At 35.5% G+C, this 13196-nt stretch overlaps 1 long non-coding RNA gene across 1 annotated transcript in view; it reads left to right on the top strand.

The window, feature by feature from the left end:
• Positions 1-11702, top strand: part of LOC309867019 — a 204123-nt gene extending 192421 nt beyond the window's left edge. Inside the window, exon 4 of the long non-coding RNA XR_014312929.1 lies at positions 11578-11702. This is a non-coding gene — a long non-coding RNA (uncharacterized lncRNA). The remainder of the gene's footprint in view (positions 1-11577) is intronic.
• Positions 11703-13196: the final 1494 nt, after the last annotated feature.

The following is a 13196-nucleotide window of genomic DNA, read 5'->3' as shown; positions in this document are numbered from 1 at the left end:
TAATATTTTGAGTACCATGCTTAAGTAATATAAAGCAAAGTTCCTTTTGCTCATGATTTCAAAGTCTAATGATACAGACAGAAAAACTGGCGGTTATAAAAAACATATGATGTGTACTGTAATATGGGAATTTGAAGACTGCTAGAGGGTCTTTCAGGGCTCAAAGAAGTTTGCTCAAAAGAAAAGAAAAGTGAGCAAGGTCTTCAGTGGTGACCAGGAATTACTCATTCAAATCTGAGAGAGGTAAGAATTGGTAGGATGTTTCAGGCACAATAAATTAATAGGCTCAGATATGCAGAGACAGGGAGAGAAGGGTCACTACAATGATATGACTGAAAGTGGGACATGTGAGGAAGAGAGGTTTGAGTCTGAAAGGATTTTGCACCACAATAAGGAGCTTGTCCTTGGAATGATAGGGTCAATTGATTTATATCACTAAAGGGAAAGATAGGATCAGCTCTGCATTATTGAAGTCACTGAGAGGATTGGATTATATTTAAGGAATGAGATGTATTTGGGGGAAATCTGAAGTTCTAGAGAAGGGAGGGCATCTATTGCATTTACCCAGAGTGAAAGAGGACAGTAGTTTAAAGACACTTCAATTAATTTATCATTCATGCTGTTTCACCGGGCCTAGGACAGCCATGGATAAACAGTCTGATGTAGAAATAAATCAAGCAAATGTTAAAACTGCATCTGGCAATGCTGATTACATTTATCTAGTTGAATATATATGTGTGCAATATTGCTGTATTATTTCCTGCTTTAAAAAACCTGCCAGATTAGTCATTTATTCTACTAGCTATTTTAAATGCGATAAATAGTACCTTACAGACTCCTTTTGGAATTGGGGGGGGGGCTTTTTTGAAATAATTCTAAAATATGCATAGGTAATTTTATAATAGCTAAAGCTTTGAGTTGAGTTACAAAGCAGGCAATAATTTGTAGACTGGTCTGAAATACATTGAAATGTCACACTTTATTTGAAAAGATTTATGGAAAATTACATATTTACCATAGCATTATGAAATCATTTCATTATTCTGTTGTATTTTAATAATTTTATTTCTATTGAATTTCTTCATTCAAAAATAAGTTCTGGTTAGGACCTGACTGTTCCAGCAAATATCAAATATATACATGGTCCAATCTTTGTCCCATCATTAATTAGGGGGTCATTCTCTGACAGCCCTGTACTAAATAAATAAGCAAAATCTTTCCCTCATGGAGTTCACATGTGGAGCTGAAAGTGTAGGATATCAGATAATAAACAGATAAATAAGAAAACTCTCAGATGGGAATAAATACTATTTAAAATAAAGCAAATTTATACTTAGCGAATGGCCGGGTTTGGGGAATTATAGATAATGCAGGCAGAAGATTTCCTGGAGGAAGTGTTTTACAGCTAAAAAGTGAATGATGGGGATGTGGCCATGATTTGATTTGTAGAACATTCCAGATGGAGAGACTGGCCATGGCCCTTTTGAAGAAAAGCCAATGTGGCTGGAACAGAAAAAACAAAAGAGAACATAGGGAAGTTTGAGGTGGGAAAGAGGAACAAGAAGAGGACTGGAGAGAGAACGGGGCCAGATAGGACCTTCTGGGCTGATTTCATTCTATTGGCAGAGGGAAGCCATTAGCAAGGAAAACCATGATGAAATATGGCTCATATCCAGTTCTCTGGATCTATACTCTAGTCTTACAATGCCAGCCTTCAGATTCAGCTGGTACGACACAGTGAACACATCCCAGAAGAGCTAAATTACGGTCATAACCAAAGAGTATTTACTGTGATCTGTAGTTTGGGCAGCTCACAGATTAAACAGAGGAAATTATAAATTGTGTCAAACTTATTTTGCTCCCGAGAATTTTAGTTTACACACACACACATTTTCAAGTTATTTTTAACATGGTGATTTTAATCCTTGTTTTATCACTAAAATAACTCTAAAATTGTTTTATTTATACACATTTTGACTCATCCTAAGCTCAGGATACTACAAAAGATCTCTTTAGGTGGAAAGGAGAAAGAAAATCTTTTGTGCATTCCTTTCACATTCTTATGTATAGCTATGCTTATCATCTGTCAAAAGACAGTATACTTTTACTTTTTTTTTTTTTTAAAGATTTTACTTATTTACTTGACACAGAGAGAGAGATCATAGGTAGGCAGAGAGGCAGGCAGAGGGGGAGAGAGAATGAGGCCCCCTGCGAAGCAGACAGCCCGATAGGAGGCTCCATCCCAGGACCCTGGGATCATGATCCAAGCAGAAGGCAGAGGCCTGACCCACTGAACCATCCAGGCATCCCAATATCAGTTTACTTTTTAAGAGCCTGGGGAGCTCAGGTGGAAAATAGGCCTCAGGAATCCTATTCAGGTCCTCTCCATGTTGAGGGTGGCTCTGGTCCTTACACCCAGGACACCCTCCTACACATACGATTTTAGATTCAACACACATACTAACTCTGCAATTGTGCCTTAGGCCATAAAAGTTTCAAAAGCAGAAAGCATGCAAGGACACCAAATCATTCTTTCTACCATCAAGAGGACAGCTGGCCCCTTATGTTCCTCTTTATGGCATCCACTACCCAGCTCTGAGAGATCTGTTTGCTCTACCTATGATTATAATCCCACCCAGAGAGAGACAGCAGCATGGGGAAAAGAATAGTCAATATCTATTTTTAGTTTGCATTAGTGCTACTAATTTTCTCATGCACAAAACAGTAGAGTGTATTCTGGTCTGAATGTGGATAGATGGGTTAAAGGTTGTTGACACCCTTCTGACTAAGAAAGCTTGTTGTATCCTTCCCTGGCATGTTCAACAATGGTCACCAAATTAAACATTCCTAACTACTTTTGTTATTGTAAGGTGACAATTTAACATTTAACCTTGTGACTCTAAGCTGAATAGGAATTGATCCATTTTCCATAGTCTTAATTCAGCAACTCTAAAAATGCTAAAGAAAAGGAAACTACCTAAAAAATGAGCTGTGCAAACATGTTTTAGCCATTATTTTCTGCCACCTATGCAAAATAGAAAAATGCAGAGAAAAAAAGAATGCAGATAGTTGATTATCTTGTTATTATTATCAATATTTCAAAGTATAAATTGTCATTTCATTTAAAAATTTAGTATCTTTTTAATTTATAAAATATCTTTATCTAGCAAGCCCTGCTCTTTTTTATGGGTAAAAAATAAATGATAAGAGCTACTGATTTTACCTTTTACTCATTCAGTGGATAGTGGTTGGTTTTCATTATACTTCTTACACATTTAAATATTGAGGTTTTGTTGTTTTTTGTTTGTTTGTTTTTTGTTTTGTATTTTTGTGTAGGTTGGGTGAACTATACAGTTATTTCCTTTCTTAGAAATCATAAGAGAGTAGAGTAGAAATTCAACAAAATGTTATCTAGGGCAAGGAAACCACAACTGGTTATTTCCCACTCCACACTAGAATCATGTCTAAAAGTAAGTTTCAGACAGCACAGTAAGTTCTACTATGTACCTAGAATGGTGTTAGTTCAGATCAAAGGCATCATAATGTATTCTTTCCCTGTAAAGTAAGTGATATGATTCATGGAGTATAGAAGGGAATTTTGTTTTCATATTGTATTTCATCATTTAAAATAAGAATATTATTTTTAAGGGAAATATGAAAGTAAAAAATTTTGAGTTACCAAAATCATAATAATGATTGCATTTTTTCAAAGGTCTTTTTATATTTAACAAAATTGAGGTTAGTTTTAGTTTTATATTGAAATAACAAAAAGAAAATGTACTAATCTAGAAATTTTGGTTAAATATGGCTTGGTGTGGTGAGCACTGTGTATTGTGTAAGAATAATGAACACAGACCTGTACCCCTGAAATAAACAATATATTATCTGTTAATAAAATAAATTAAAAAAAAAAAAACAAGGTGGTATGACACAACCAAAAGAGAGCAATGACTGCCAAGTCTAGTCAGTAAGAGTGCCTTGGTCAAGAAGACACAGAAAGGTTATTAAAATGTTTCTGTATATGTTCAGTTATAAGAGGGATGAGCCAAGAACATAATGCCTCATCAGTATGGGTAGCAATGCTTTGGCAATTTACACTTCACATAGGCACTCTTGATTATCCGGATACTGTGACTCTCCCCAGTGTAAGAAAGATTATGAGAGGGGTCCCTGGGTGGCTCAGTCGGTTAAGTGTCTCTCTTTGACTTCAGACCTGATCCTGGGGTCCTGGGATCCAGGCCCATGGCAGGCTCTCTGGTGTGGGCCCTGCTTCTCCCTCTGCCTTCTGCTCTCCCGCCTTGTGCTCTCTATCTCTCTGTCAAATAAATAAATAAAATCTTTAAAAAAATTGTAATGCGAAAAATCCTTGTATAAGTAAAGAAAAGACTAAAAAGAGTAAAGCAGCAGCACATTATCTTGGCAGCCTCACCTGAGAAAAAGCACTAGGCAGGAGTTAGCACAGCAGATGGAAGTTGAAATTGATTATAAACAGGTTGTAGGTTATGGATGAAATTGATAACTGATAGAAACTTTTTTTTATTCTACTGGCTTAGTAGTGCTTGCTGCCAATAAGTCAGTTGTTCCAAACCCATGTTGCTTTGACTCCTCTAGTGTCCATTATATCAAATGGGAAAAGATAGAACTGGGGGAGGGGGTGTGAGTATAGGTGAAACTCTAGTCTTTACAGTAGTTTGCACCTTAGATGTAGCTCCCTACCTCTTATTTGGTCAGAAAAGGCTGAGCCCATCTGGGAGTAGATCCGGGAGTCAATAGGTTGAACCTAAGAGTTGTTATCACTAGAAACCTGAGACCATACTTGCATACATTATTAAAAGTTAATGAACAATGAAGAGCCCTTATAAGATGCAAATTGAAAGCTATTTCATGTATTGCTACATTTTTATGTTTATAGAATTTGGGGGAATTCTTATTTCTGTTTTAAGAATATAATGGTGTTTTACCATAAGTTTTGAATGAAAATGCATCATTAAACCTTATGCTCAAGGTGAGTTGTCTTACTGTCGAAACACATAATTTTAGATAGTCATGATTTACCTTGCTGCTGTTGGGCTATTAAAGGAAGAATTTTTGAAAAATGGTTTGCCTGGGGTCACACACATCAGTAGAAATTATAAGGGAAATCCCATGTTTTGATGCTTCATATTCAATTAGAGCCATGAAAGCATGTTCTCTCCCAAATCATTTTACTAGGAAGTAATAAATATATTCCTTACTTCATACACAAGCTAAGTTCTTGATGAGGTTAATTTTCTTCACTACATTAAATCCTCTGTAAGTGATTTGAAGTCACTGCTCTCTGACAGCAGTTCAGTAGTTTATGTCAGCGATCACAATCCAGTTCCTAGTATTAATGTGTCCACATCATGAAAGCTGTCAGAAAAATTGATATTAATGAGAGCTCTTGCTGGAAAACTCAGGACAAAGGCCAAGTGTAAAATTCTATGGACAATGAACTCTGTCTTAACTTCTATAGATATGCCTTCTTAGCAGAATTAAAATGCACCAGCAGAAAGATTTCACTATGAACACACATTGCACTTTTGGAAAACTAGAGCATTAAATCTATAGTGACAGAGGCTTTCATCTTTTGTGGTACATGTTTTCTTTCAATGCAGACATTGTTCAGTATACATTTGGTCAAATTATTTAAACTTTACTGGCTTCAGGAACAAAGAACAATTAAGAACACTTTGAAACAGAAGTAGTTTATGATGTAAACACATCAACTCTGACACCACCTCATAGATACCCACAGTATAAAACTCCAAAGAGTACATAAAAGCTTTCTCTTATTATATAAATGTTAAGGAAGCGAGTAACCAGAGACAGAAGTAAATACACATACACACACACATACAAATATATATAGATGAAAGAAAGATGATAGATAGATAGATGATAGATGGATAGAAATCCTCTGTGACCTAGACTAGTCATTCTTCTGCAGGGAGTGAAGTGTGTTTCTATCCTCCCAAGTGGGATTTTAGAAATAAATTGTCCTAGAGGTATATAAGTGAAATGGTCCCTGTGACAACCTAACCACTGTTGTTTCTATGAAAAGATGATTTTCAATTTCTAAAGTATTTTAAAATGTACTTTAGGAAAACAATATCCTTATAACATAAGGACTACCTGTATTCGTTCTGCCTCTCAATATTTTAAAATGTCAACAACCTGTTTTCCGTCAGTAATTTATTGACCATCTGTTTATACTACCTTGTATTCATGTATGCTGCTTCTGAGACAGTGTTCTTACCGCTGAGTCATAAACTTGTAGATGTGCAGGTGTATATTTCAGGTGGGAGTGTTAGGGGACTCAGCCGTGACAAAGTTGTTAAAAAGAGCCCTCAAATTCTTATTTGCATCAGACATTGTCATTAGAAAAAAAATAATATAGTTCACATGGAATTCCTTTACTATTTTCCAAGTATAATTCAGGTTAATTCAATACAAACCCATCCAACGATGGTTGAGCTTTTAGGGATGCTTTATTATAACTGAAGTGTCTGGTAGTGAAGCTGGCTTTATGTGAGATCTACAAAACATTTTAATACTATTCATGTTTGAAGACATTTTGGGAACTCCTGCTCTATGTTATTCCAAACTCTGCCTTCCAAAATATACTCCAGTTTCTCTAACCTAGTATTCCATAAAATAATCTGTGTGTGACCAATTTTCACTATATGAAGATCCCTTCAAGATTATCCGGTTTGGAGTTTACTGCTATGTATTCTGGTGTTTCTCTAGTCTGATTTTGAAACATTATATTCTTTTAGGTTAAGAATTCATTATTCAAACTTCTCCTTTAAAAAGGATTTGCCCTTATGAATATTCATATAACAAGATCCTTAGCATCAGGGCGTTCAACAGTTTTCTTCTTCCTAGAGGTTAATAAGCAGAATATGAAAGCAAGAAAAGTCTCCAAAAGAAGGGAAACCGTACAGAAAGTAGAGCTAGGACTTCAGAAGTATTGAGAATGCTATCTATTTTGAATAATTAAAAAAAAAAGTCTCTACAAAGTTAAAAGAAACTCTTCAAATCTTCAGTCTTGACAATTACAGAAGTTGTCTCAGGATAAGGAAAACCACTGGTTTTGCCCACAATTTTCTTAGTCTTTTAAGGATAACTGAAAACTTTCATTTTTGATTCTTCCAATTTTTCTCTGTTGACAGTCAGAGAACATATACTTTACATTGGGTATAAAGATATCCCAGCCTTTCAGGATACGTACTTCATTTTTATAAAAATTAATGGATGATAGAGATGAAGATACATTTTTGAAGTGATGAATTGCTTTCTGAGAGGACAAGTACAAACGATAAGTGTCTTCAAATGTGGAAGTGAGTCCACTTTCTCTCTCTTTCATTTGCCGTACTCAATCTATGTCAAAATGACTCAAGTTTAGTTTCCACTTAAATAACATTTCAGGAAACAAATCACATTAACTTGATGAGATTTCTTTTTACTTCATACCACTATTTTTCAAAATTACGAATTGCCCGTCTTGACACTAAGGCATCCATGATGATTAACTTGGCTGTTTACTCAATTATTTCTTTCTAAAATTAGAAACTTCAAAGTGTTTTTATATTTAAATGACTAGCACTCCAGTAAACTGCTGATCAATCATTTCAAGCTAATGATTAAAAACAGTAAACGTTCCTCTACCCTCTGGAGCTACTCTAAATAGTGTGTCAAACACAGCAGGCTCTATTTATTGTCACTGCATTTTAACATGGGCCACCAAGTATGAGGCAGCATAGATTAAACAGTGTTCCAGTGCTTCCTCACTTCATATATGCTTTAAATGGCTTTAGAAAACATCCATTTCTCAAAATATTTTATTTTGTAAGCTATGTTTTTTTATGATTTGCTGTCTCCTAAAAAGGGCTTTATACTTTGAAAAATTCCATTTTCATGTTTCTGTACAGCAGAGAGGAGATAATAATTTCCTAAATGCTTCTAAAAGGCACTTAATTATTTATAGAGAATAATGCATGTAAAACAAAGGGTGAAGAGTTGATAGATCTCATTGTAGAAGCTTTAATTTAGATATACACAAATTAACTTACTTTAATTAAATTTTGAAATCATTAATTCAATCCAAAAATGATGATGGTTGTTTATGTAAATGACACAAAAGAACAATGAGCTGCCTGACTTAAAAATAAATTTTCAATAGATTTTTTTTTTGTCATATTAGCAGCTTCTTATAATAGGACTCACTTCTGAGCAATTTTTTGATATTAAGATGGAAAAAGAACACAAGATGTGCTTAATTTGTTCATCAACTGGCTGTTCTTACCCAATTCTTTTTCCTTATTCAATTCCCTCTTCCTGGCATGTGTGTACTTGAGTGCTCCAGGGCTCAGTCATCCTATGTCTCTTCTCTGTGCATTGTTTTCCAAGGTGACCTCAGTTTATTTCCTGGATTTATATTTCAACCAACCCTCATTTTACAATGCCTCTATCCAATTTACAACCCAATATGGTGTTTTGGTACTTTGTCCTTCAACTTTTAAGAGTTCTTTGTATAGTAAAAATACTAGCCCTTTGTTTATGGATGTGATCTACTAGTTTGTCAATTGTCCTTTGATTTTGTTTATGATTGATTTTTGCCTTGTGTTTTAACGTAATCAAATTGATCACATTATTGCCCCTGGATTTTGAGTCAGAGGTAGACAGTCTGTCCTTATACCATGGTTAAAGAATAATTTACTCGGGTTTCTTCTGGTATTTGTGTGGTTTTCTTTTTCACTTTAAGATCCCTAATTCATTTGGTTTATTTTCATGTGTGGTGTGAGATATGGGTCAAATTTAAGCTATATGGCTGCTTAGTTGTCCCAGCATTATTTATTAAAGAATTCAACTTTATCCCAGTGTTTTAAAATATTAAATTGTCTCTTTTATCACATACTAAAACATCTGTATGTCCTGAGGTTCGTTTCTAGACTTTCTAGTCTATTCTATTGATGTGATGTCTACTTGTGAACCAGTAACTCAGGGCTATAATTTTAGAGACAGTACAGTATATTCTAATGCAGGACAGAGATAGCTCCTTTCAGAGATTTACTTCTCAAATTTTCTTGACTTTTCTTTTTTATGACTTTTAGTGTTATTTTATTTAGTTATTTATTTTAAAAGGTTTGGGTCAGAGGGTTGGGTCCGTTGTTTCTCTCTTCCCTAGCTTTATTGAGATATGATTGACATGTAACGTTGTGTAAATTTAAGGTACACAAGCAGATGATTTGACATATGCATATATATTGAGAAAAGATTACCACAATAAAGTTGGTACATCCATTACCTTACATAGTTATCATTTTTGGGGTGTGACAACTTTTGAGATCCCTTGTAATAACCTTTAAGTATGTAATACAATATTGTTAATTTTAATCATCATGCATGAGTTGACCAGAACTTGTTCATTTGTAACTGAAAGTGTTTCTGTTTGACCACATCCATTTCCCCACCCCCATCTACATCTCCACCCCTGGCAATCATCAACCCACTCTATGTTTTTATGAATTCCTTTTTTTTGGATTCTACATATAAGTGAGATAAAACAGTATTTGTCTTTCTCTGACTTGTCTCAAGTAGCATAATGCCCTCAAGATCCATCCTTATTGTTGCAAATGTCAAAATTCATTTCTTTCTATATAGCTGAATAATGTTCCATTATATGTGTATATATATCTTCATTATCCATATATATACATATATATTCATATATATATCTATAAATAGTATCTTCTTTATCCATTCATCTGTAAATAGGTGCTTAGGTGTTTCCCTACTTTGGCTTTTGTGAATCATGCTGTAATGAATATGATAGTGAGCATATCTGTTTGATATTCTCTCTTTATTGTTTTCTTCTTATATACAACCAGAAGTGAGATTGATGGATCATGTAGTAGTTAAATATTTTAGTTTTTTGAAGAACCCCCATAATGTATTCCACAGTAGCTCTAACAATTTATGTTACAATCAAGAGGACACAAATATTTTCTTTTCTCTATGTTTTAGCCAACACTTGTCATTTCTTATCTTCTTGTTAACAGTCATTAAAACATTAATGTAAGGTCGTATCTCATTATAGTTTTGATTTGCATTTCCCTGATGTTTAGTGATGTGAGCACCTTTTCATGTACCTGTTGACCAGTTGCATGTTTTCAGAAAAAATTTATATTCAGTTTCTCTGCCCATTTTTAAATCAGATTATTTTGCTATTAATTAATATCAGTTACTTATATACTTTGCATTTTTTACATAAATGCATTGATTACATAGCTTGCCTTTACTTTATTTTTAAAAAATAACTTAATTACAGTTACTGAACACACAATGTAATATTGGTTTCAGAATCTAGAATATTCGATAGTAATTCAACACTTCCATACAACACCCTGTGCTCATCACAGCAAGTGCACTCCTTGGGCCCCATCACCTGTTTTAGTCCTGCCCCTCCTTTGATAATCTCCCCTCTGATAACCATCACTTTGTTCTCTATAGTCTAGAATCTTTCTTGGTTTGCCTCTCTCTCTTTTTTTCCCTTTTTGCTCACTTGTTTTGTTTCTTAAATTCCCACATATGATGAGTATTTGTCTTTTTCTGACTGAATTATTTCACTTAGCATAGCACTTTTTAGTCCATCCAAGTCATTGCAATGGCAAGATTTCATTTTTTTAAATAGCTAAGTAATAGTCCATTGTATGTGTATATACACCACTTCTTCTTTATCCATTCATCAATTGACAGACATTGGGCTGTTTCTATAATTTGGCTATTGTAGATAATGCTGCTATAAACATTAGGGTACATGTATCCCTTTGAATTAATATTTTTGTATTCTTTAGGTCAAGACCTAGTAATGCAATTGCTGGATTGTAGGATAGTTCTATTTTTAACTTTTTGAGAAAACTCTATACTGTTTTCTAGAGTGTCTGTATCCGCTGGCATTCCCACCAACAGTGCAAGAGTGTTCCCCTTTCTCCTTATCCTTGCCAACATCTGTTGTTTCTTGTAAGTCTTAGCCATTCTGACAGTATGAGGTGATAACTCATTGTGGTTTTGATTTGCATTTCCCTGATGATGAGTGATGTTGAACATCTTTTCATGTGTCTTTTGGCCATCTGGATGTCTGTGGTGACCACACAGCAAGCTGACAGGATCCTTGCAGTTTTAGGGTCAAGTCAGAGACCAGCCTTACCTACCACAGTTTAGCCCTAAAGCACTGCCATCACCGCAGCTTGCAGAGGCACCATAGCAGGAAGTAAGCAGAGAAGAATAGATTTACCCTTAAGCTAGTTGATCTGCTGCAGTGTAGTGCAACATGACTGACTGAGAAAACTGTTATTTACCAGTAGATTGTTCTGGTGATTGTTCTATTGAATTATCTACGCAATGATCAAGGTGACTCTCACGTGATTATAGTGATTGTATTGTGCTTGAACAAAGAAAACTACTGTAAATAAATAAACAATCCTCTCAGCATTTGCTACAACCCTCCTGATCCCATTCTTTGTGTCTCTTTCTCATTCCCGCTCCAAAACTCAGGTTTCTCCCTTCAGTCAAGGCTAGTCCTTGATAGGTGTCACCGGAACTGGCTCAGGATCAGCATAAGGCACAGCAGATGAGGCACTCCACCTGGGTAGAGATATCTCAGCATTTGGAATGGGTAAGTGGAGGAATATTTGTGTGTCGGGAGTAATAAATTATGAGACAGCTACAGGCCCAGGATAGGTCGCTTTTTCTACAAGTTCTTAAATCTATGTTGAAGTCTCATGGAACAAAAGTTAGTGATGCTCAAATAGAGAGATTTCTTACATTTGTCCAAAAAGTTTGCTCCTGGTTTCCTGAGAAGGGCACAGTTAATCTTCCTACTTGGGAAAATATAGGAGAACAGCTTAAAGATTGCTGTTCTGTACATGGTCCTACCAAGGCTCCTGTTGATAATTTCTCTTTGTGGAACTTGGTACATGATTGCCTCAATCCAGTCCATGAACTGGAAAAGGTCTTGGGCTCTTTACAACCAACTTTCTGGAACTGCTATACAGAAAGAGACTTCTACCAAGAACAATTTAAAGAAAAAGCTCTTCTAAGACTGTCTTACCATGGGGACAATGCATCAGGGTCTCTAGTGCCCCCTCCCTTTATCTCACCCTTACAGTCTCTAATAATCTTCCCCATGAGGATGATGAACTCTCTGTCTAGGGCAGGGAAGAGCTTGAGGAGGCTGCTGCCACGTATTACAGGGAGGAGGATGTTTCTCTTGCGTAAATACAGAATAATCCCATACCCAGCTCCTCTACCACCCAGCAGCCAGTAACCAACCCCCCTACAGAGGATCAGGAAAATTTTGCTTGTCTGTTAAAAACTATAAAAGGCCTTGTTGCAAAAATGATGCCATTCGTAAAGAATACTCAGCCTCAGCCATCTTGGACTTGTCTTTACCCTCCTTTGCCAGCCCCAGAACCACCTTCTTAGCCTCCCTTCCATCTGCACAACAAACACATCCACTTTCTCCTTTACAGCGTGCCCTCAGGCAGGGAGGGGATTTAACAGGCTTCTCCACTCAGTCAAGGCTGGTCCTTGATAGATGTCTTAACTTTGGAAAATTGTCTGTTTGTGTCTTCTGACCATTTTGTAATTGGGTTGATTGGGGGTTTTTTGAGTTTTAGAAGTTCTTTATAGATTTTGCTATGTTGTTCGCAAATACCTTCTTCCTGTTCCATATGTTGCCTTTTAGCTTTCTTGATTGTTTCCTTAGGTGTGCAAAGGCTTTTTATTTTAATGAAGTCCCAGTAGTTTATTTTTATTTTTTTATCCCTTGCCTTAGAAGACATATTTAGAGAGAGGTTGCTGAGGTGCCAAAGGACTTATCACCTGTGCTTTCTTCTAAGATTTTTATGATTTCAGGTCCCACATTGAGGTCTTTAATCCATTTTGAATTTATTTTCTTGTATAGCAAAAGAGGTCCAGTTCCATTTTTATGCATGTTGTAATCCAATTTCTATAAAAAATATCAGTGAAATCTTGATAGGGATTGCATTAAATAGATAGACTTTGGTAGTGTAACATTTTAACAATTTTAAATCTTCCAAACCATGAACATGAGATATCTTTCCGTTTGTTTATCTTCAAATTCTTTCATCAACGTCTTGTAGTTTTCAGTG

The sequence above is a fragment of the Mustela nivalis genome, assembly GCF_964662115.1.
Source record: "Mustela nivalis genome assembly, chromosome: 6".
Lineage (NCBI taxonomy): Eukaryota > Metazoa > Chordata > Mammalia > Carnivora > Mustelidae > Mustela > Mustela nivalis.
The sequence above is the reverse complement of the archived record's forward strand: the minus strand, read 5'-3'. Positions and strand labels throughout refer to the sequence as shown.